This window comes from Orcinus orca, chromosome 18 (assembly GCF_937001465.1).
Source record: "Orcinus orca chromosome 18, mOrcOrc1.1, whole genome shotgun sequence".
Taxonomy (NCBI): Eukaryota; Metazoa; Chordata; class Mammalia; order Artiodactyla; family Delphinidae; genus Orcinus; species Orcinus orca.
The window spans coordinates 76653374-76674047 of NC_064576.1; the positions used below are offsets into that span (position 1 = coordinate 76653374).

The following is a 20674-nucleotide window of genomic DNA, read 5'->3' on the forward strand; positions in this document are numbered from 1 at the left end:
TTCCTTAGCAACAGAGCTCTGGCTTGATTCTGAGCACCATGGTACCCAAGGACTCATACCCTCCAGGCTCCCAGGAAGCTAGATGCAAACTCTGGCCAGTGAAAAAGAAGTAGAAGTGGGTTGAAACTTCAGAGACGCTCCCTAAAGGGAAAAGATATGACATTCGTCATTATTTCATTCCCACTTCTGATCAGAACTCAGATGAGATGGCCGGGGTTCTTGCAGCAACCTTAGACTATGAGGAGATTTTTATCAAGGCAGAGACTTAGAAAAAGCCTGAGTTCCCCACCTCACAGTCCTGGACTCCCCTCCTCTGGGCTGATTTACATGAGGAAATGAAAATTTTCCTATCCTGTTTTACACACTGTTTTTCAGGTCTTTGTAACTTACAGCCAACCCTAATCTGAAGTGATACAGATATCCTAATAAGCTGTCTTTGGATTTGTCTCTAATAGAAAGAGCTATGAAAGAGTAAAGTGGGTATGTGTTCATAAAGAATGTCAAAATGATATCAATAAGCATAAAGTTGGAAGAAATGGGGGAATGACCAAATCGAACCTTTAAAAAATTCACTCCACTTACTTTGTCAGAATCTTCCTAGATGAAGTAGATATTTTGAAAATTTCCTCAGAAGAAAACAATGATGAAATTGTCTCACTGTTACTGTAAAAAATATCAATGTTCACTTTTCTTTTTTTTTAATCTACCTTTACTGTAAGACTGGTTATTGTAAAGATTTTTAATTCAGTTCCTTTAAAAAATATTTTAGAGCAAACCTGCTCAAGACAATTCTTAGGGAAGCAGGAAAAACTATGCCATTTTGCTGGATCTACTTGAAAAAACAATTGGATGAATTTAACTTGCCTTCTTTTCCCACAAAATTCTTTTTGGACTAAGACAAAGTATGGGACATTTCTATGAAGTGTTTGATCTTACAGCAGGTGAGAAAGAAAGAAAGTTGTAAATAAAGTGCAAAGTGCACATCAGACTTTAGGGATGAAAGCTGTAAAACACATTTTTTTTTAAGCCAGCACTGACCAGGAACCTTTAAAGAAAACTTTGAAGGTAGCAAGTAAGGTGTAGTCATTTTCTAAAAAAACAAAAACAAAATCATCTTTATCTACCTGCTATAGATTGAACTGTGTTCCCCATAATTCATACGTGGGAGTGCTAACCCCCACTGGGACTGTATTTGGAGATCTGGCCTTTAAAGAGGTAATTAGGGTTAAGTGAGGTCATAAAGGTGGGGCCCTAATCCAATAGGACTGGTGCCCTTACAAGAAGAGGAAGAGACACGGGGAGGGGCTTGCACAGAAAAAAAGGCCACACAGGACACAGCAAGAAGGCGGCCGTTGGCAAGCCAAGGAAAGAGGCCTCAGGAGAAACCAGCCCTGACCACACCTGGATCTTGGACCTCCGGCCTCAGAACTGTGAGACCTGAATTTCCCAGGTATGAGCCACCCAGTCTGTGGCATTTTGTTACGGCAGCTCTCGCTGACTTATCCAGCACCTTATATACCCTTTCGTGTCACAGCTACAGTTGCAAAGGGGCCCTTTTTATTTTTTTATTATTTTATTTTTATTTATTTATTTATTTTTTGTGTTACGTGGGCCTCTCACTGTTGTGGCCTCTCCCATTGTGGAGCACAGGCTCTGGACACGCAGGCTCAGCGGCCATGGCCCACGGGCCCAGCCGCTCCGCGGCATGTGGGATCTTCCCGGACCGGGGCACGAACCCGCATCCCCTGCATCGGCAGGCGGACTCTCAACCACTGTGCCACCAGGGAAGCCCAAAGGGGCCCTTTTAAAATCAACGTGGACAAGCTTCTGCAGCTGAGAAATGAACCATTTGCCACCTTGGGCAGATTTCCTACGTGATGTTGGTCTATTCCGTAGCCCAAGACCTCTGCACGAGGGTCCCTGTCCATCCCCTCCACCTCAGACTCCTGCATCCACGCTTGTTGGCATCCAGTCACCCACTTCACAGAGGGCGCTGGAGCCGTCCCCTGGGTCCCCAGGCTGACCATTCCATCTCTGTCAGCCTTTCCTCCTGTCACTCGAGAGAAGCTGCTTCTCTTCCAGGCTCAGACACTCGTGCACCTGTGCTTGGAGTCTGCTACACCCGCATCCTGCCCTGAACCTCCTTCCACGGATCTGTCCTCATGGCTTGAACGTCGCCCTCAAAGGGCTCCTCCTTCTTCCTCTGCTGCCTCTCTCTCCCTGCGAAGACAAGCGTCTGGAGAGATCCCTATCTATCCTCACTTTGCAGCTGCCTCTTACTTCTCAGACTCATCCAGGTTGGCCCCTGCCCTCGTCGCTACAAGGAAACAACTCTCGCCAGGGCCGCCAGGAAGCTCCGTGGGACTGAACCCCTTGACGAGGCAGCCGCGCCTCTGACCTGCGATGCTCCTTCCTCGGCGACACACCTATGACGTCTGCACCCCCATCTCCGGGGCTGCTCCAAGTCCGTCACCTCCTGTCTGCCCGTGTTACATCCGGAGCTCCTAAGGCGTCAGGCCCTGGGCCGTCTCCACTTCGTCCTCTCTCTATGCCCACAGGTGGACCCAGAGCGGACTCAGTGTCAGTTGTGTCCCTACAGCTCAGACCTCTCCCCTGTCCTGTCACCAGGTGATTGCACAGGAACTTCAAATTCCAAGTGAGCCACCCTGAACCCGTGACCCCGCTTCCCCCGCCCCGGGAGCAACCTGCCCCTCCCCCCCATTAGAGGCCCCCAGGGGTCCCACTCACTCCAATGCCTTAGTCGCCGGACAGGGACCCAGGAGCCAGCCTCGGCACCTCCCCTTGTCCCCATATCCAAACCATCACCGAGTCCAAACGTTGTCCTCCTGAAAATTTATTAATTCCACTGACTTTCTTTCAATGCCACCAGCCCCAGGCTTCTGCAGCTGCCAGTGTCTTTGTCCTGGGCCCTCCTGTTGTCACCATCACAGGCAGTGACCCGGCCTCTTCCTGCTCTGCAGCCAGAAGGGGATTTGGGAAATGCAGCTGTAAGCACGCCACAGTCCCGCCAGCCGCTCCCCGAGCTCCCCCAGGATGCCTCACGGTGTCCCCGCGGCACTTAGAGCCACGTCCAAAGCCCCGGACTCACCCCAGGAGATGCCGCACAAACAGGACCTGCTCTGTCCTTCCCGTCCCACCGGTCTTGGCAATCTGGGCCCAAGACACAGGCAACTGTATTTCCCTCTCAGCTTTACTTACACTGCATTGGTTTTATGAACTAGCAGCATCCAGTCTCTTTCTCATGTTGCAAATCGTTTGCTAGATTTTTGGCTTTGAAAACTGAAATAGCGCTGTTAGCAGCACCCTCACAGGAGCCCACAAGTAAACCGCCTGAATTATTCCTGATGCCACGGCCTCCTGAGTGAGGCGCTGTACTTGGTGAGCCCACCTGGCTGGACCATGGCTTGCATGAAGGGTGAGGGCAGCAGATCCAGCCCCAAAGCCGGCGACGTGTAAAACTGGGTTTTAGAAATAGCCGCCTCCTCGAGACGGGAGAAAGCACACACCCCTTCGGATGAGAGCACTGCCATTTCAGGAAAGCGGCACGACAGGGCTTCCTTCTGAACTTCTGTGAGCTTTACTCAAAGCAGGCAACGGCAGTACGGGAGGGCTGATCGCCTCCGGTCCTAATTTTAGCCTCGGTGCCTTCAGTGCAGCTGAATAGGCACCTCTCTCATTAGTGAAACGCTTCTGTTCACACAGTGATGCATTTATGTCGCTTTCATGTAGAACGTGGGCTGAGCAGAGCCAGCCGTCATCCTGCTGTATCACGTGGTCCCCCCACTATTCCCCTCTCCACCTCCAGGCTGAACTTTGGCCCCACTGAACGGGCAGCTGAAGGGCCCCAGAAGGACAGAACCAGTGAAGGAGAAAGGATGGGTGGGCAAGCGGCTGCCTGTATCCCTGACTCGGAGCACGGCCAGGTACGGGCGGGGGGCGATGGTGGGGATTTTCAATACCCTGTTTTCTCAGCCTCTTTCACTGAAATGTTCATGGATGAGACCAGCTTCTCCCATCCTTCCCCCTGCCTATCCTCAACCACGTGGTGCAGCAGGCATGCGAAAGGGGAGCCTGGCTGTGCTGAGGTCCCGGCACCAAGTAAGCACTGTCGTTCAAAGACGGCATCCTCGCGCCGGAGAGCAAACACGGCAGCTGCTTCACATTGCTGCATCTTTCCTGCTCAGCCCACAGACTCATCCTCCAGGGGGCTGAATTCACCGCCCTGAGTCCCAAACACATACCTGTCTGCCCTCGCATCTCCCAGCAGGGAATACGGGACTGTGTGCAGGGCTGGAGGTTCACTGACCCTGCTCGTTAAGTAACACGGGACCTGAGGGAGGGCGCCGGATGGCGTGGCCTCCTTCACCTCACGATGAGGCTTTGCTGTCTTGTGGCCACGCAGCAGCTTTGAAGTCAACCAGCCTTGGGTTTGAATGTGAGCTCTGTCCCTCCACAGCGTTGTGACCTTCCCTCGGCGACGCTGAACCTTCCTGTCCTCTCTGTGATAACGAGAAAAATTCCTGCTCTGCCAGTGATTGTTTGGAGACTCAAAGAGGCAAAGGATGAAAAGCAGCTTAAATGTTGCCTACCAAACCAGAAGTTACATGATACAGTTAAGGAAATTCGAGATAAAATTCTAAACTTCAGTAACTTAGGATGTTTTTTATTTTAGTAGAGAGAAATTTTCCTTAAATTTCCTATACATTGTCAACAAGACTCATTCATTCGTTGCCTCAACAAGTATTTATTGGGCACCAGCTGTATGCCAAACAGTGCTCTCAGTACTTGATGTATGTGAAGTGGAGTGAGCATTTAATGACCTGGCACTCTGGCAGGGGTGGAGGAGCCTGGATTTGTAGTGTTTGCCAACTACCATGGTGTAAATATCCCACCATGGCCAACTTCAATCTACCAACGACAGGAAGAGTTAGGAAGTGATGCCCACAAAGGGCTATGACTCCAGCACAGAAAAAGGTGAATTGATAAAAGGAACTCCCCCATTCCGTCTCACCCTCGGAAGCCTTCTACCCAGCTTTGCCCCTTTGCCCCTTGGAGACACATGGGAGCCAACATCCCTCCCCACCAAATCTCTCTAAAGGAAGCTTTCAGGGACAAAGCAATTTTTTTAAACGAGACTTTAAATTATTTCTATTATCACTGCATTGCTTGGTTTTGTTTTTCTTCATGAAGTATCAGATAACACCGGGTCCTGCCCCAACTGTCCTTACACAAGGAGGGCCAACGCTCATTTAAAAACAAAAACCTGGCAAAAAAAAAAAAGGAAAGTCACAGTCCTTCCACACTGTGGATGACCTACTCTCTCCTCTCTGGTCTTTCTTAAGCAAAGGGACCCCCAGGCTGGAGGAGGGAGACCCTGCCTGGTTACCTGCTCTGGGCACAGCTGGCCTGTGGACGAGCCGTCCTGGTTCTGGGTGGGCGGAAGGGAGCCTCCCGGTCCTTTTTCTTTCCCGGGAGCCTTTGCAGCTAACCTGCAAGTGTGTGACCCAACGCACCACCTCCCCCAGAAGAATCTCCCGGGTTCCAGGGTAGGTAAGGATGACACAGAAGGAGGCTGAGGATGGTAAAGTTTTGCAGCTCCCAGGGCACAGCTCTCCGACTGTGCTAAATATTTCCTGGACTTTCTTTTTTAATATGAAGCAGTGGAAACTGGGGGAGAAAATGAACAGGAAGAGTTTTTGCCAGTCTGGGAATTTGCAGCTCTCCACGTTGGCCACGGTCCACTTTACGAAACTAGGCCTGGTCCCCGGAGGATGCAGGGTCAGGAGTAGGGGTGGTCCAGCACCTCGGGCGCAGGAGGCCTCGTGAGGGGCCTCTCCAACTGGAGACACCTGAGCAAACATATTCCACCAGTTCGTGGCCCGAGGTCGCCGGCTGCCTGGATCTGTGACGGACAGGTGTCCCACTGGGATGAGCAGGTGCCACTCGACCTGCCGTGAAGCTGTTCAGCCGTTGGTGACGGCATCAGAGCCGGTGGACACGCAGATCAAGGTGAGAAAACAACGCTGTGCCAGTTGCAGATGTGACTTGCAAACTAGGGGCAGCAAGAAGCACAATGTGTCCACTTCTGCCTCCAAAGGCCCCGGGGATCCAGGACACTTCAAAGGCCCGACTTTCCCTGGAGGCAGTTCCTGAGGACTCAGAGACCAAAGGCAACAGAGGCCTCTCTGCTGGGCCCGTTGATCCCGACGGCCTCCATCCTCAGGCAGAGCCTGGGGCGGTGGAGTTGCCCGGCTGGGCCCCCTTCCTTGCTCCGTAACCTCGGGCCAGGGGCTTCATCTCTCTCTGCTTCCTCTCAGCTGTGAAGTAGAGTCACCCAGAGTGCCGACCTCGGAGACGAGTGAAGTTGCCGGATGGACCTCAGCGGACTCCTGAGGCCACAGGCTTGTCTGCCTCTGTAGGACATGCATCTTCGCTTTCCTCAACTAGGATATTTTACAAGTCGGTAGAGACGCAAGTTAATTTGTAGAAGAGTGTTAACTAAGCAAATAATCCTGCCCACAGAGATATGTACGGTGTCCCTCGGAAGGCAATTGATCATCACCCTGCGATCGCAGATGCATTTGGCCAGTTTACACCCATTTGTAAACTCAAGTCAGCGTTCCTTCTCTGAAATTTATGTGTGGTCCCTGGAGTTCTCTTTTGAACCAGGTGTCTTGCTACCTTACTGTTTTCTTCGTTAATTAATACACTCAATAAAATTTTTGACACGCGTTGATCACGTTTGTATGAGAGCCAGGATCGGATTCTCGCTGAAAGTTTATCCTTTAACAACATCCTCATCACTTTTCACCTGAGCGTTCCTTCAACAAACACCGCTGCGTGATCAGTGTCTGCAGCACTTCGGCCGTGTGGAGGGCGGGATGCAGTGTGCAGATCGCACCGTTCGTCTCCCAGGGCCGTAAGCACAACTGTTCTCCCCAACACTTGGTACTGACCACGCTGTTCAGATCCAGGCGCGGTCGCTGGGCATATCCTCACAATCAGAAACGGCTCTTCTGGTTTTCATTTCCAGAAGGTACAAAGCATTCCCAGATACACAGTATGTTTCATCATCGTTTCACTTTTCCTACCTTAGCCTATGTTTTTTCTAAGTAGAGTGCCCGTTTTTACAGGCTGCACTGAAGACGCTTCTCTACTAGAGAAAGGTTTTCTAAAAGGACCAGCTCCAGAGAACATATTAAGAGCGTTAAATTGCTTTTCAATCAAAGAGTCATCCCAAGGGCTCACGCGTCCCTTACGATTTCAAATATGTAAGGTAAAAGAAAACACACGTTCCAGGACGCCCCGTGCCACGGGACTGTTACATCGCTCACTCCACTCAGATTCCAGGGGTGAGATGAAGTTAGTCCAAAGTTGCCTCTGCCACCCAAGTTCATGAAAATGGGGGAACCAGGGGTGCTGGGAGGGACACTGGCCTGAGGGTGAGGTAGTTCTCCTCTACGTGTGTCTACCTGGTCAGTCCTCATCTGGAAGCCATCCGCTGACCCACCAGCTGCCAGACTTGAAGACCATGTAACGGAGGGGTGACCAGAGGGCCCTGGAGGCCGGCTCTGCAGCCTGAGAAAGTTCGGGTGGGACCCTAGACACATCCTGACCTTTGGGGGGCTGTAAATGCTTATCCTGGTGGGGTTATTTTAAATCAAAGGCTGGCATGCCACAGCTGCACAAGTAAGGTACGCCTAAGAAAATAAACACTAGTCAGGGGGCGATTTAAGGCAGTTAACTGCAGTGGGTGGGGACTGGAGGGCAGTAGCTTTTAACAAGTTTTATTTGAAAGACGAACTCAGCGTGGTTGTCACGACAGCTGTGTTTGTGGCAGAGGTTGTGTTGCTAACAGATGGGCACCTGGCAGCCTTTCCAAAGTCACGCAGACGCTCCACAGAAGGAGCGAGCTAGCTGAGCCGTCCCTGTGTTAGCTTTCCACAAGCCCGTCTGCCCCGTGTTAATAACCAGAACATTTTAGGGCTGGTCTGGTCCAAACACTAGCAGGAATATTCAGCCGTTCCTCCCTCTACGTCTCTGTGTGCCCTCTGAGAATTCAGGAGAAAAAAAGAAAAAAAAAAAAACCTTCTGCAGAGAGTCACTGCCTGAAAAAAAAAAAAGGAAGACGAAAAAGAAAAGGTCATGTTTTGCCAAGAGCCCCATCTGCAAATACCCATTCCAGTCATCAAGCCACCGACCACGTTAGGATCCCGGTGGAAGGAAAACAAGGAGAGAACACCGCTGGTGGCAATTTGGGGTCCGGGAAAGCCAGCCACAGAAGACAACTTACATCCCACCCTTGGTTTGGGAGATCAGTTTTGGAGAACTGCTTTGTACTTCAAAACAGAACAAAAACCCCCGTGGACAGGAGCTCAATGTTACATATGCAGGCACCAAGCTGGCTTTTTAGGAAGCAAAACTTCTTGAACTTGAACGTGTACTTTAAAAGGGAGCATTACGACACTTGGAGACAAACAGCCAGAGTCAGACGGCGGCAGGGGAAACAGAGGGGACCAGCCAGGAGGGGGGTCTGGGGGCTCCCAGACGGACGCCGCCCTCAGACCCTCTCCCTGTAGCCCAGGCATGCGCTCCATCTCTTAACACCAGTAACTGACCCCTGGCCTCCTTGCAGAACCGGCCCCCCGGGGCAGACCTTCCCTTACCCTCTATTATTGCAGAAGGAAACCTGCCACGGAACACTGGGTATACGTTCTCAATGAATCTCTGCGGGTTGATAATAATCGTTCTTTCTTTTTTTTTCCTTTTTAAATAGTTTTGTGTAATTTGTAGAATGACAATACAAGACATTGGAACAAATGACTTTTCAAATAGTTCCCAAGTTCTCTGCCTACACGGTCAAAGACTAAATCGCTGCTCCCAAAGAATCTGGTAAATTTAACTGTTTCTCAAGATGAAACTTGTAAAGATTTTCTCCTTTAGCGCAGTGAGGTGACGTCCTGGGCCAGCCAACCTGCAAGTAGTGAGATTTCCTGGGAAAACTATCAATGAGTGTTGTTCTTAAATCAGTCATAAAAGAAAAATTAGTCTAGCATGAAGGAGGGGAAATCAATGACTCTAACTCCACACATGGTTTAAAGTATTCTTAAGTATTTGCCAACAAAAATGAAGACTGAGTGATGGTGAGTGAACGTTGTAGCCATGTGGTCTGTGCGGGTAGCTTACCTGCCGCATGGCTACCTCTTGACGATGCTCAGGGTTAAGAGAACACGAGACACAGAAGCGGGGCCGGGGGGAGCTGAAGGACTTGGAGGCCTCTGACGCTGACAGGAGAACGGCTGCGCCCTAAATTGATTTACATTTTGTTAAAAGTCTGCTCCACGTACAGCATCTCTGGGAGCCCGGGCTGGGGGACCGGAGGGCTCCCGCGTGGCCACCTGTTCCCAGGACTGAGTCACCTTCTCTAGATATGTGTCCTGCCCCCGTCTGTCCTCCCTTTGGTCTCTGCTGTTGATAAAGCTCTGTACTTTCTGGAACCATGTTCTTCAGGGCTCTGCACTGTGCCCTACACCCTGCCCGTGCTTTGTAGCGTCTTTTTATCAAACAATCCTCAGCTTGTGTCAGCTCGGGCGCGCCACCTCTTCCCTGCAGGGCCCCAGACTTACATACAGCCCTACTTAACACTGGTTTTTACCCGGGGCCCCATGTTCCCCCAGGGATCCATCGGTAGATGTCACTTCAGTATGACAGGCAGCCTTTGTCATCCTCTGCGACTTATTCTCTGTATTTAAAACATCGTCCTGTGAAGGGTCCTGAGGCTTCACAGGATTGGGGGAGAAGTCCAGGCATTAAGTGGGGGCGGAGGGGCGGGCAGCAAAGTGAGCGGACGGGATGCCTTGCCCTCAGCGGCCCCGAAGGGAGGTGGTGAGGAAGGAGCACGGTGTCTGCAAGGAAGTCGAGCTTCCTGTCCCCGTCCCATCACAGGCCCCTTTTCTCAACACGCCTCTAGGGACAAGCCCCTCCGTTGGCCCCAGATGATGCTCTCGGCCATGTGGAGTTCAGGCAGGAGGACCCTGGCCCAGGTGGCCCGGGGGGCAGGGAAGCAGGCGCTGCTCCTCGGGAGAAGGGCCAGGGTCTCTCTTCACTTTGTTCTCTCCCCGCCATCTCCCCGTGTGTGCGCGTGTGTGTCCAGGCTGAGCCGACCCCACAAGGAAGCAGGAAGCCTGGCTGGCCTTCACTTTCACTTTGACTTGGTTCTGTCCCTCCCGGAGCTGAAATCCCTGGCAGGTGGAGCCCCTCCTGGAGGCCCAGAAGAAGGGGCCTGGGGCGTGCTGCCCTCTTCCCACTGCACCCTCCACCCCAGCCCAGAGGGACGCTCACAGGTCTTCTATGCCACTTTCATGTCCGCTTTGGGCCAAATCCGTCCTGCCCTCTGCTCCCCTGCAGTTCTCCTCGGGGCACATCTCCTCCAGCCTGTCTCTATGGTGACTGGAGAGACAGGACGCAAGGTCCCCAGGTGCTGTGGACAGAGTAGCCCGGGCACGGCTCTCCTTTAGCGTGACTGTCCGAGACAGTTCTCCACGGGATTCTGCCCGGCCTGCTGGAACTTGCAGTAATGTTTCACAGCAGAGCTGTTATTCATGTGAAAACTTAAATTCTTTGCCTTCTTCAGGGACCTGGTTGGATGGGGCGTCAGATCAGAGAGAATCAGCGTCCAATGTCTCAGGGTAAACATGGCACCGTGGTTTTTCACCTTTCTGTGCATCTGGTTCAGGATGAGTTCCTTCCATATTGTTGAGAATTGATCTAGTAACTAATACCAAATAAGAAGGTGAACTAAAAATAACATATACCACATAAAGTCAATATGATTGTAAATCACAACAAGAGTTTTCACAGATGAGACGATGCTGATATGGGAAAAAAGAGGTGATACCTCAAGCGTCAGAACAGGATTATGCAGAACTACGGCTGAGCTTGGGCACTGCCTTTTAACTGGAAATCAAAGAACAAGTGGAGGTGATACACAAGGTGTGGAGGTGATACACAAGGTGAGGACCCGTCCATTATAAACCAGTCTCTGATTGAGAACTGAATTTATAGCTAGCATGGGGTTTAAAGAAAAATACCCAGACAGCAGAAAAGACTCGGGTGAGTTGTATAAAACCTACACCTACCCCAACGTCTGCGGAAAAGACTAAACACACAGGACAAGATAAGGAAACATTGACAGCTGAAGACCCAGGAGAAGGAGGCAGAGAAGGTATCTAACGGTGGCAAGACATGAGAAAGACCAGAGAGCACAGAACAGATCCTACAAGCCTGTGTGTTCAGGCTCGTTCCGCCCAAAGCAAGCGAGCACTTTTATTTTTTTAACCAACCAAAAATTACTCTTCCTTCTTATCTTTTGCTTACATAGCGCTAAAGTATTTGTTAAAGGCTGAGGAGTTTCTAAGGACTCACTTACCGCCAGTTATAAGAACTTCTGTGGAAAATGCCCCTTCATAGGTGGGCAGGGAGGGAAAAACCATCACTGAACCAACACTTTAATACACTTGTTAATAAAAGAAACAGGTTTCTAGGCTGGTAAACGATCTCACATCTTTGTGCCTTAAGGATGCCCTTTGAGAATCTGAGTCTGTGCTGGGAGAGGAGAGGAGAGGGGCCCCATGGGGGAGAACGTGGACCCCCAGAGCTGCCTTTGTTCTGCATTCCCGTCACCCACTCGTCCCCAGATGCCAACCAAGACACATCACACCAGAGCTATTCTAGCTCAGCAAGTAACTTCACCTCTCTAAGCCTCAACATAGTGCAAATCTGTAAAAGCAAAACAAAAAAGACTGCCTAGGACAAAGCTTATAATCCCAGGTGAGTTTGGGGTCGCCTGGTCCACTTTCCTTCGCCTTGGAAATGTCCTCACCTCAACTCACTTGGGTTCGAAGCTAAAAACACATCACCCCACTTGTTGCCTGAGGTGGCCCTGGGCAGTCTTCAGGTCTGGGGGCTCTCGGTCCCTTTAAGCCTGGGTACAGGGTCCCGTTCCCTCCTTTGAGCTCCACCCCGCTGCCCACACATGCCTCCCGGTTCCTCTCATGTCCCCCTGGCCCCTGGCTCTCTGGGCACTGATGGCCCAACCGGAATCTTCTGGACCTCACGCCCCTGGGGGCTGACTTTAGTGCCCTGCCCTTTACTCCTGCTGAGATCACACTGGCTGGGATCTTTGCCAAGGCTTCTCTTCTTCACGTTTTGTGAAGGCGGGTGCTGCTTCTCAGTGGCTCAGCTTAATTTCTGAGCTATTTTCAGTGTGGTCGTGTAGTTTTGAAGTCAGTGCAGTCATCTTAGAAGACGTGGCACATAAACTCATTCATCCAACCAACACCGTGACTGCCCACTATGGACCAGACTCTACACCAGGACGGGGATACCATCCCTGCCTCCAAAAGGCCCGCTGATGAATTGGAAAGACGGGTTTTAAAAATGAAAGAAAGAAAACCTACAAAGGCAGCAGAGCCTGTGCTCTCAGCCCACGGCTGCGGATTCGAGTCTCCTGGGAGCTTTCCAGAGAACCAGGGAGCGTGCCCTACCTCAGTCTGGGAGGTCAGAGTCCCTGGTCCCGAGAGCCTCCCACGCCTCTGACCGGCAGTCACATGCAGAACCTCAGCAAAGGCACAAAATCGGGGCAGAAGTGGGGAACCAGGGCCACAAAACCTCTAAACGCCTGCTGGATGCCACTCGAAATAGAGATGCAAATTTAGGGAAAGTGTCTGAATTATTCACCAACAAGTCTTTGTAAATTCACTCATTTAATAATTCGAGCATTTTCTTTTGTCTGTATTTATTTGAATGATCATCAAAGTGATCAATTCAATTCAGTAGCTGATTTTGAGCTATTTTTTTTAAACTTACCAAGTAACATAGATTAGGAACCTCCTCACTCTGGTGTTTATCTAACATCTAATTCACTAGAAAGCCTTCTATATAGAGCCATGATCTGATATCTACAATGCCAGCTTCCCATTCTACATAAACGTAACTGCACAAATCAGCAAATCCAGCATAACTTATTGAGAACTACCGCTACTTAAATGTTATCTGTTACGTTTACGCAGAATTCTTCATAGGCCCAGTGTGTGTTGCAAATTTAAAAGATCTTTTTCTCTATTTGTATGCAGATTTGACATCTTTTCCCCAAACAAGGATTCCTTTTATGCCAATTTATAGCCATTTAATACACTATTTCTATCATATTTAATGAAAACAATTACACCTACCAGCACAAAACAATAGAGTGAAATGTGCAGTAAAAAGCCTGAACTGATGTCTAAAATCAGTCTGAAATAAAAAAACATGAATGTTCTGCATCTAAAACTTGTTAGATTAAAAGAAAATTTTCAAATCTAATTTAACGCAGATGCATAACCATGTTATAAATCTCCCAGAGAAAGGTGAGAATGAGTACATCTGTGAACTTAAGGACTCCCAGTAAATTCATTTTCGTGGAAGGTCATCTTTTTCTCCTGCACGTGGAAACCTGCCCATGTACATTAAAGCGAGGAAATGTACTCGGGACCCACAGAGTGATGCTTATCTCTCAGTTTGGGGAAGGAGTGTATTTTCTCTGCACCTTGGGTGATGGGTCTTGGGGAGATGGATCTGGGCCCCTTTTACCTGGTTTCCATTGTGTGAAAAGCCAAAGTTACTGAAGGGTGAACACACAGAAGCTTTACATCGGTGCAATGCAAACTCTTTATTATCTGCATTGTAGACCGACTTGTGCCTAGAAGCGTTCTTATTCCTTTAATTCTTGCTCCACCAGGCTCTCACATCCCCACTCTGTAGACTGTGCCAGAGCCTGACTTGCCTCCCAAAATGACCAATCAAGGTATTTTTCTTAAAAAAAGAAAAATGAGTCTTTCTGACTCATGCATATATAAATATGAATACATAAATGCTTTTAGTATTATACATATAACTTTAGTGAGGTATATGTAAAATTTTAGATTCATATAATTTTTAACTATGTATATAACGTTAAAAAATTTTTAATGAGCCATTATCAGCCTAATTCTCCCCCCTCATTTATGGGTAGAGAAATGTATATATGCTCAGGAACGTATCCAGAATGTAATCCAGACCTGGGAATTATTGCTTTTTCCATCTTCAAAGATGTGAATTTTCATGGGAGTTCTCAGCAAAGAAAAATTAGAAATACAGACTCAGCCAAACTTTCCATATGGTGACTCCTGTCGTGTACACGATCTAACTTAAACCAACAAAGCTTTTACTCTGATGATGAAGTGCCCACAGAACCCTGACTCATGGGCTCACTAATGCTGTCCTGTGGACCTCAGTGTTGATCAGGTAACCAGCACAAATAGGCTGGAGAGAAAGTCTGCAGGTACGGAAGATTTTAGCAAACCAGAAAACACTTTTTCAAAAGAAAACTGACATGGAAACACCTTTATAGAACTTTCTTTTGATCTCAGGGGAGGAACAAAATATTTATCTTTTATAAAAATACATGAACAGCCAACCAATTTGCTAGAGGATAGGTGAGTTCCCAGTAAAATCTAGCCCTTTTTGTACCACTTAGAGATCAAAGGTGATCCAAAATGGGCTCTGTTTTATGTGTATTTTTATTTAAAGTAAGTGTTTAAACTATACCTATCAGACTAACAGGCAGTAACCCAATATCTTCTGCTCTTGGGAGAACAGAGATTTTGATGCTTACGGCAGCTTTTACCCATATTTTAAGAGACTACGGTGTGTCCAATAATTGTGCGCTGTGTGTAATGCATTCCTTGACACACGCTACACAACATGAGGGTTACAACGCAGCCTGTCAAGCAATATAACATAATTTCACGTGATTTGATCCAGAGAGGAATACAAATGTATCAAATTGCTTTTTAGAAAAATGAAAACATAAAGTAAAATAAACATGACGATATGGTCTCAATATTCTCAAAGGCCTGAAAAGAACCCTCTTGGGAAACAAATCTGAAGCTCGGAGGTTTCTGGACATCTCAGCTCCACCCAGAGAACTAACCAGGCTATTTGGAAAAACAGAGCAGCAGAAAGGAGGCTCCCCTCCACCCAGCCCAGCGCCGGCTGGGAACTGTTGAAATTTCCCCACCTCGGCAGGCCTGTTTCTGTAAAGGTCAGCGATCAGACTGCTGGCTGTGAACACACAGGGGGAAGTGCTGAGCCCTGAGAACCAGCTAGAACTCGCAGACACACACTCACACCCAGGTCCCTGGGCCCACTCTGCTGGCAGCGTCTCCCCCCAGCCCTACTCTGTCTGCTTCTTGAACCCTGGGTTTAGCTTTTCCAAACAGAAAGCAAACTGCCACACGTGTTCTTGGATGTTCTGACACTGTTTTTGAGTGAATAACTGTTAAGAAATGAGTAAGCATTTTCTTTTTCTCCACAAGATTTTCATTAGTTCCCCCATGCCCTCCACGCACACACGCACACACATTCAGTCTCACACATGTGCACACACTCACGCACACACACATTCAGTCTCTCGCACATACACACGCACACACACATACATGTACACATACACATACACACATGCACACGCACACATGCACATGCACACATACAGGCACACACACGCTCACACACACACATACACGCACATGCAGGAGACATGCTTTCCTCTGCTGCATGGAAGCAGCTACAATCCACACGCACCTCTTCTGTCTCCGTGTTCAGGCCCTCCCGGGCCACCCCTTCTGGCTACTTTTTGTCTCCTTGTCTCTCTCTCCACTCCCTCTAACAGCTGGTAGGCCCCGAGATCTCTGCCATTTCAGTGGCTCAAGCTGTCTACTAGGTAGCGTTCAGACTGGAGGGAAGGCCTCACCAGGAATTTATTTCCCCTTTGGGGTCTAAATTTTGTGAGTTGGACCCAGGACTGATGTATTTTCTAAGCCAGGCCAATGGCACTGGAGCGTTGACCCAGGGCTTTCTGTAGCTCCAGAGAAGCTGTTAAGAAAAAAAAAAACAGTTGCCTGTTGAATTGGTCTTGATCTGAAACAAGATTTGGATTCTACCCTGACACCTGCGGGGAACACGCTGACACAAAAGTGAACCTGAAACACACTGAGGTAGTAAGCCCACCGTGATTGTTTTCACAGCCACCGTGACTCTGTGTGCCCGTGTTTCCATTTGCGCAGTGGCCTTGGCTTTACAGGGTAACGCAAGTGCGTGGCCAAGTTCACCACTCAGCTCCCTCACTCTTCCTGACCTCAAATCGGTCACTCACTGTTCACACCTGTTAAGTCACTCTCAGCCAGAGGGGCTCCACAGGGTGTATTTCCTGGATCGGGGAGGACCAGCTTACGAGGCGACCTCTCCCAGGGCATCCACACCCCCACGAGGAGCTCAGAATTCCCCAACGAGCCCACATGGCTTCAAACCGCCGCCTGTGGGTTGACTTTTATTTCTCAGTAAACGTGGAAAAACTGAAGTACACACGGCACCTTAGGACATTTGAAGTCGGGAAGCTGACTTGTTTATAGATGTTTGAAGTTTTATGGACTTTCCCGGTATCATCGAAGGCACCGAATTGAGTTTCACCAGAAACATCAATTATCAGTACCAGGAAAGTTCACCATCTGTAGCCTGATACTTTAACTGCTTCGTAAATATTACAGTCTTTTTTTGTCCGTCGAAAGTTGGTAACTGATAACACTTTCAATGAGCTCTGAAGTTTCTTTATAAAAGAACAAAATCTCAGACCTGCATATTGAGTTCCACCCCACTGAAGTAAAGAGATAACACTATTTTGAGTGAAAATAGCTTTTTTTTTCCCCCACGAAGTAGCTACAATGTTATAAACTTTGGAATGCTTCCTCCTAAGCCCTGGCTCTGTCCCAGGCCCATTTTACAGGTGGGGCAGGTAAGACAGCCACAGTGCTGATGCCAAGGTACCAAGGTACGTGAGCGAACCCGTCTGTGGATGGGGCATGAAAGGCACCCGTCCAACAAACCGAGAAGGAAAAAGTGTCCCCTGGATATTCTAGTGTAAGCTATTCCTCCCCAATGAGACGGCCTCTTGCCGTGGCCCAAAGCTGACGAGTGCACCCAGTAAAACCTGGTGACCCCAAGTCAGGCGCTTTGACAAGGGCGTCACCTGAACAGCCAAAGGCAGTGACGACAGTCACAGGGAAACAGCTCTGGCCAGGAGACGTGGGTGTTGTAACACGGCTCAGAGTGTGGATCAATCAGGTCTGCGTCTAAGCCAGTCTGCAGCCCGCTCCTGTATCACCCGGAGGACACTGCCCTACCTCTAGGCCTGCACCTGCTCACACATGAAGTCGACACGCTACCTCTCACAATTAATGAGTCCCTAAATGCGAAGGCCACGGCGCCGTGGCTGCACACCCGTGTCACTCCTCTGTGGTCTCCCAAGCTGTCCTGGTTCAGGTGGCACGAAGCAGAGATTCTGCCTTTAACTACAGCCCTAACAAATGTATGACCTTAAAAATCATCCCGTTACACTTCAATTTCTTTACCTTCACCTCCTGGGAATATCGAAATAATCATTAGTGAAAACATTAGCAAAAAAAAAATAAATAAATCCTATGTCACTGCGTTATGCTTGAAAATAATTCTGTATCTCTGAAGTTTTAATGTGAGTAAAAAGCATTAGAAAATGGGTTGACTCCCCCTTTTCAACCAGGGTGAAAAGGTAATAGGAATTTTTCAGCAAGGAACAGCCAGGCTGAGGGAGGCCAGGGGGGTGGTTTCTTAAGACAAAAACAACCCTGCTCAGGCAACTCACTGCTATACCACAGAAAAGCTCCCACCAAAACAGCGGAGAGGTACTGGTGATGGTCTGGGTGTGTTCTGTGCCGACTTTGTAAGGGTTTTTATAGGATTCCTTCATGGCTGCGGGAAATGGTCCCTGGTAACAACAGCGAGATCTGAAAGGGCCACACCTGCTGTAAGGGATGCTCCAGGCGCATGGCCGGGAGGCCCGGCTGGCGTAGCATTTCACACGAGGCATCTTCATTTCGCAGTAGGAGTGGTCAGAGGTCTCCAAAATTGCTGACGCACAATCGAGGAGAATGAAAGAGACTTAAATTGGCCCTTCTTTCTTATTATGATTTCGTAGGAACTTAAAAAGAAAGATTCCTTTTGTTTGCTATTCCTACCCTGATCGTTCCACAGACTTGAGATGGGGCTGCTTATCCGAGGCTTCTCCCATCAGAGACCAACTAACAAAGCACCTTCCCCTGTCTCCCTCCTCCCCCCCCACCCCCAGAGATCGGAGAGGACAGGCCGGAATCCGGATAAGAGAGGCTGGCCTCCGAGCCAAGACAGGGTCCCCGAGGCAACCGGAGAGCCTTGCGCGGGGTCAGCGCGTTTACAGAATGGCACCCATGTTGAATCCGCATCTCTGGTGGCCCAGATAAAGTCCCAGGACCACCTTCTGGGCCCTCCCCAGCTCTGAGGAGTCCAAAAGTTGGAAATCTGTAACTGCCTCACTGATAAAATCCACCAGCTTATTAATTTAAACTGTCACTGGAAATAAATGATGCTCCTTTCTAGAGGTCACTGTCAGCGCTTAGGTTATATTGTTGAGATATTCCAGCATCATACTGACAGGCTTTGGAAGACGCTCTGTCTGGAACTTAATTAATTTTTTTGCTTTCAACAAACCTTTTTGAATACTCACATGTGTTAAGCAGAGCACTAACATGGAAGCAACCTAAGTGTCCATTGACAGATGAACAGATAAAGATGTGGCACATATATGCAATGGAATATTATTCAGCCATAAAAAGAAACGAAATTGAGTTATTTGTAGTGAGGTGGATGGACCTAGAATCTGTCATACAGAGTGAAGTAAGTCAGAAAGAGAAAAACAAATACCGTATGCTAACACATATATATGGAATCTAAAAAAAAAAAGGTTCTGAAGAACCTAGGGGCAGGACAGGAATAAAGACGCAGACGTAGAGAATGGACTTGAGGACACGGGGAGGGGGAAGGGTAAGCTGGGACGAAGTGAGAGAGGGGCCTGGACATATATACACTACCAAATGTAAAATAGATAGCTAGTGGGAAGCAGCCGCATGGCACAGGGAGATCAGCTCGGTGCTTTGTGACCCCCTAGAGGGGTGGGATAGGGAGGGTGGGAGGGAGACGCAAGAGGGAGGAGATATGGGGATATATGTATACATAGAGCTGATTCACTTTGCTATACGGCAGAAACTAACACACCTTTGTAAAGCAATTATACTCCAATAAAGATGTTAAAAAAAAAAACCATTAGAGATGGAGAGAAAAAATGAGGATAACCATGATTAAATAGTGACACTTTGGGGGCTATGACAGAGAAAGAATCTTTTAAAAACCTTTCTCAGAGTCCCACAGTATTGGTTATAGAACTTAAAATACACAAAACAACATGTCATGAAGCAAAGGGGTGTGTGAATCCCAAAGTAGGAAGCACTTGACTCCCTTGGGGTTCAGGCAGGACTTGACATCAGAAGTGACCTGTGACTGTATTCCTTTTCAGACAGAAAAAGAATTATTGTGATATTGTGATTTATAAGAAAGACATACATTTGGCCACAGTCACGCCTCGGGCACTGGAATGCCTTCTCGCCGATGTCTACAGGGCTAACCCGTTCCCATCCCAAATGAGTTCCACTCCACTGTACTCACAGCCCACCTCCAGCCCCTTCACCTGTTCTGTGTTTTCCTTTTTTTCTATACCACTTTTTGCCAACTACAAACTACACAGTGCATTTTTCTATTTTGTTTCTTGTCAATCTTCCATCATTAAAATACGAACATAAGCACCTTTACTAGTTTGTTTGTCAGTGCATCCCTCGTGATTGAAACAAGGGCTTGGCACACACAGATTACTCGATTAGCGTTTGCTAAATGAATAAACGAAGTATTAGTGCCCCATGCGTACACGAATCCATTAAAGGCTGGTCTGTTGAGTCCAAATGTTGAGCTCAAGTCCTCTGTCAAGATATTTGTCAATGTATTTAAAGAGCTCTGTGTCTCAGTTTCCTTTTCTGTAAAAGAGGGATGATTATTGTATCTGCCTTATAGAGTTATTGTGAGGACTAAAAGAGTTAATAAATTTAAAGCGATTAAAATTCTGACCAGAACACAGTAAACAGTCAGTAACTACTAGCCATTTCCTCCCCTTATTCCTCTGAAAAGCTGTTTACAGGGCTATGTCTACCCTCAAGTCCACCTCCTCCGTATTCTCAGTGGGTGAACTTGCCCCGAACAACAGAAACAAATACAGAGTAACAGGCAAGAACTATCTACCCCCTCCATTAAAATGAATCTATGAAGGGGGGAAGGGGGTGGGATGACTTGGGAGGTTGGGATTGACACATATACACTATTCATACTATGGATACAACAGATGACTAATGAGAACCTACTGCATAGCACAGGGAGCTCTACTCAGTGCTCTGTGGTGACCTAAATGGGAAGGACATCCAAAAAAGAAGGGACAGATGAATACATATAACTGATTCACTTTGAAACTAACACAACATTGTAAAGAAGCAGCTATACTCCAATAAAAAAGTCAAAATTTAATAAAAATTTAAAAATAAAATTTTAAAAATTAATAAAATGAATCTATGCATTTGCACTGGCCTTTGCTCCTTCTCTTTTGTCTCGGCCCCTCCTTGCAGGGCCC

At 48.3% G+C, this 20674-nt stretch overlaps 1 long non-coding RNA gene across 1 annotated transcript; it reads left to right on the forward strand.

Annotated features, from left to right (window-relative positions):
- Positions 1-2555: 2555 nt before the first annotated feature.
- Positions 2556-6431, forward strand: LOC125961981 (uncharacterized). Its single transcript, XR_007473221.1, has 3 exons — positions 2556-2656; positions 3827-3944; positions 6339-6431. It is a non-coding gene; the product is annotated as an uncharacterized LOC125961981 (long non-coding RNA).
- Positions 6432-20674: the final 14243 nt, after the last annotated feature.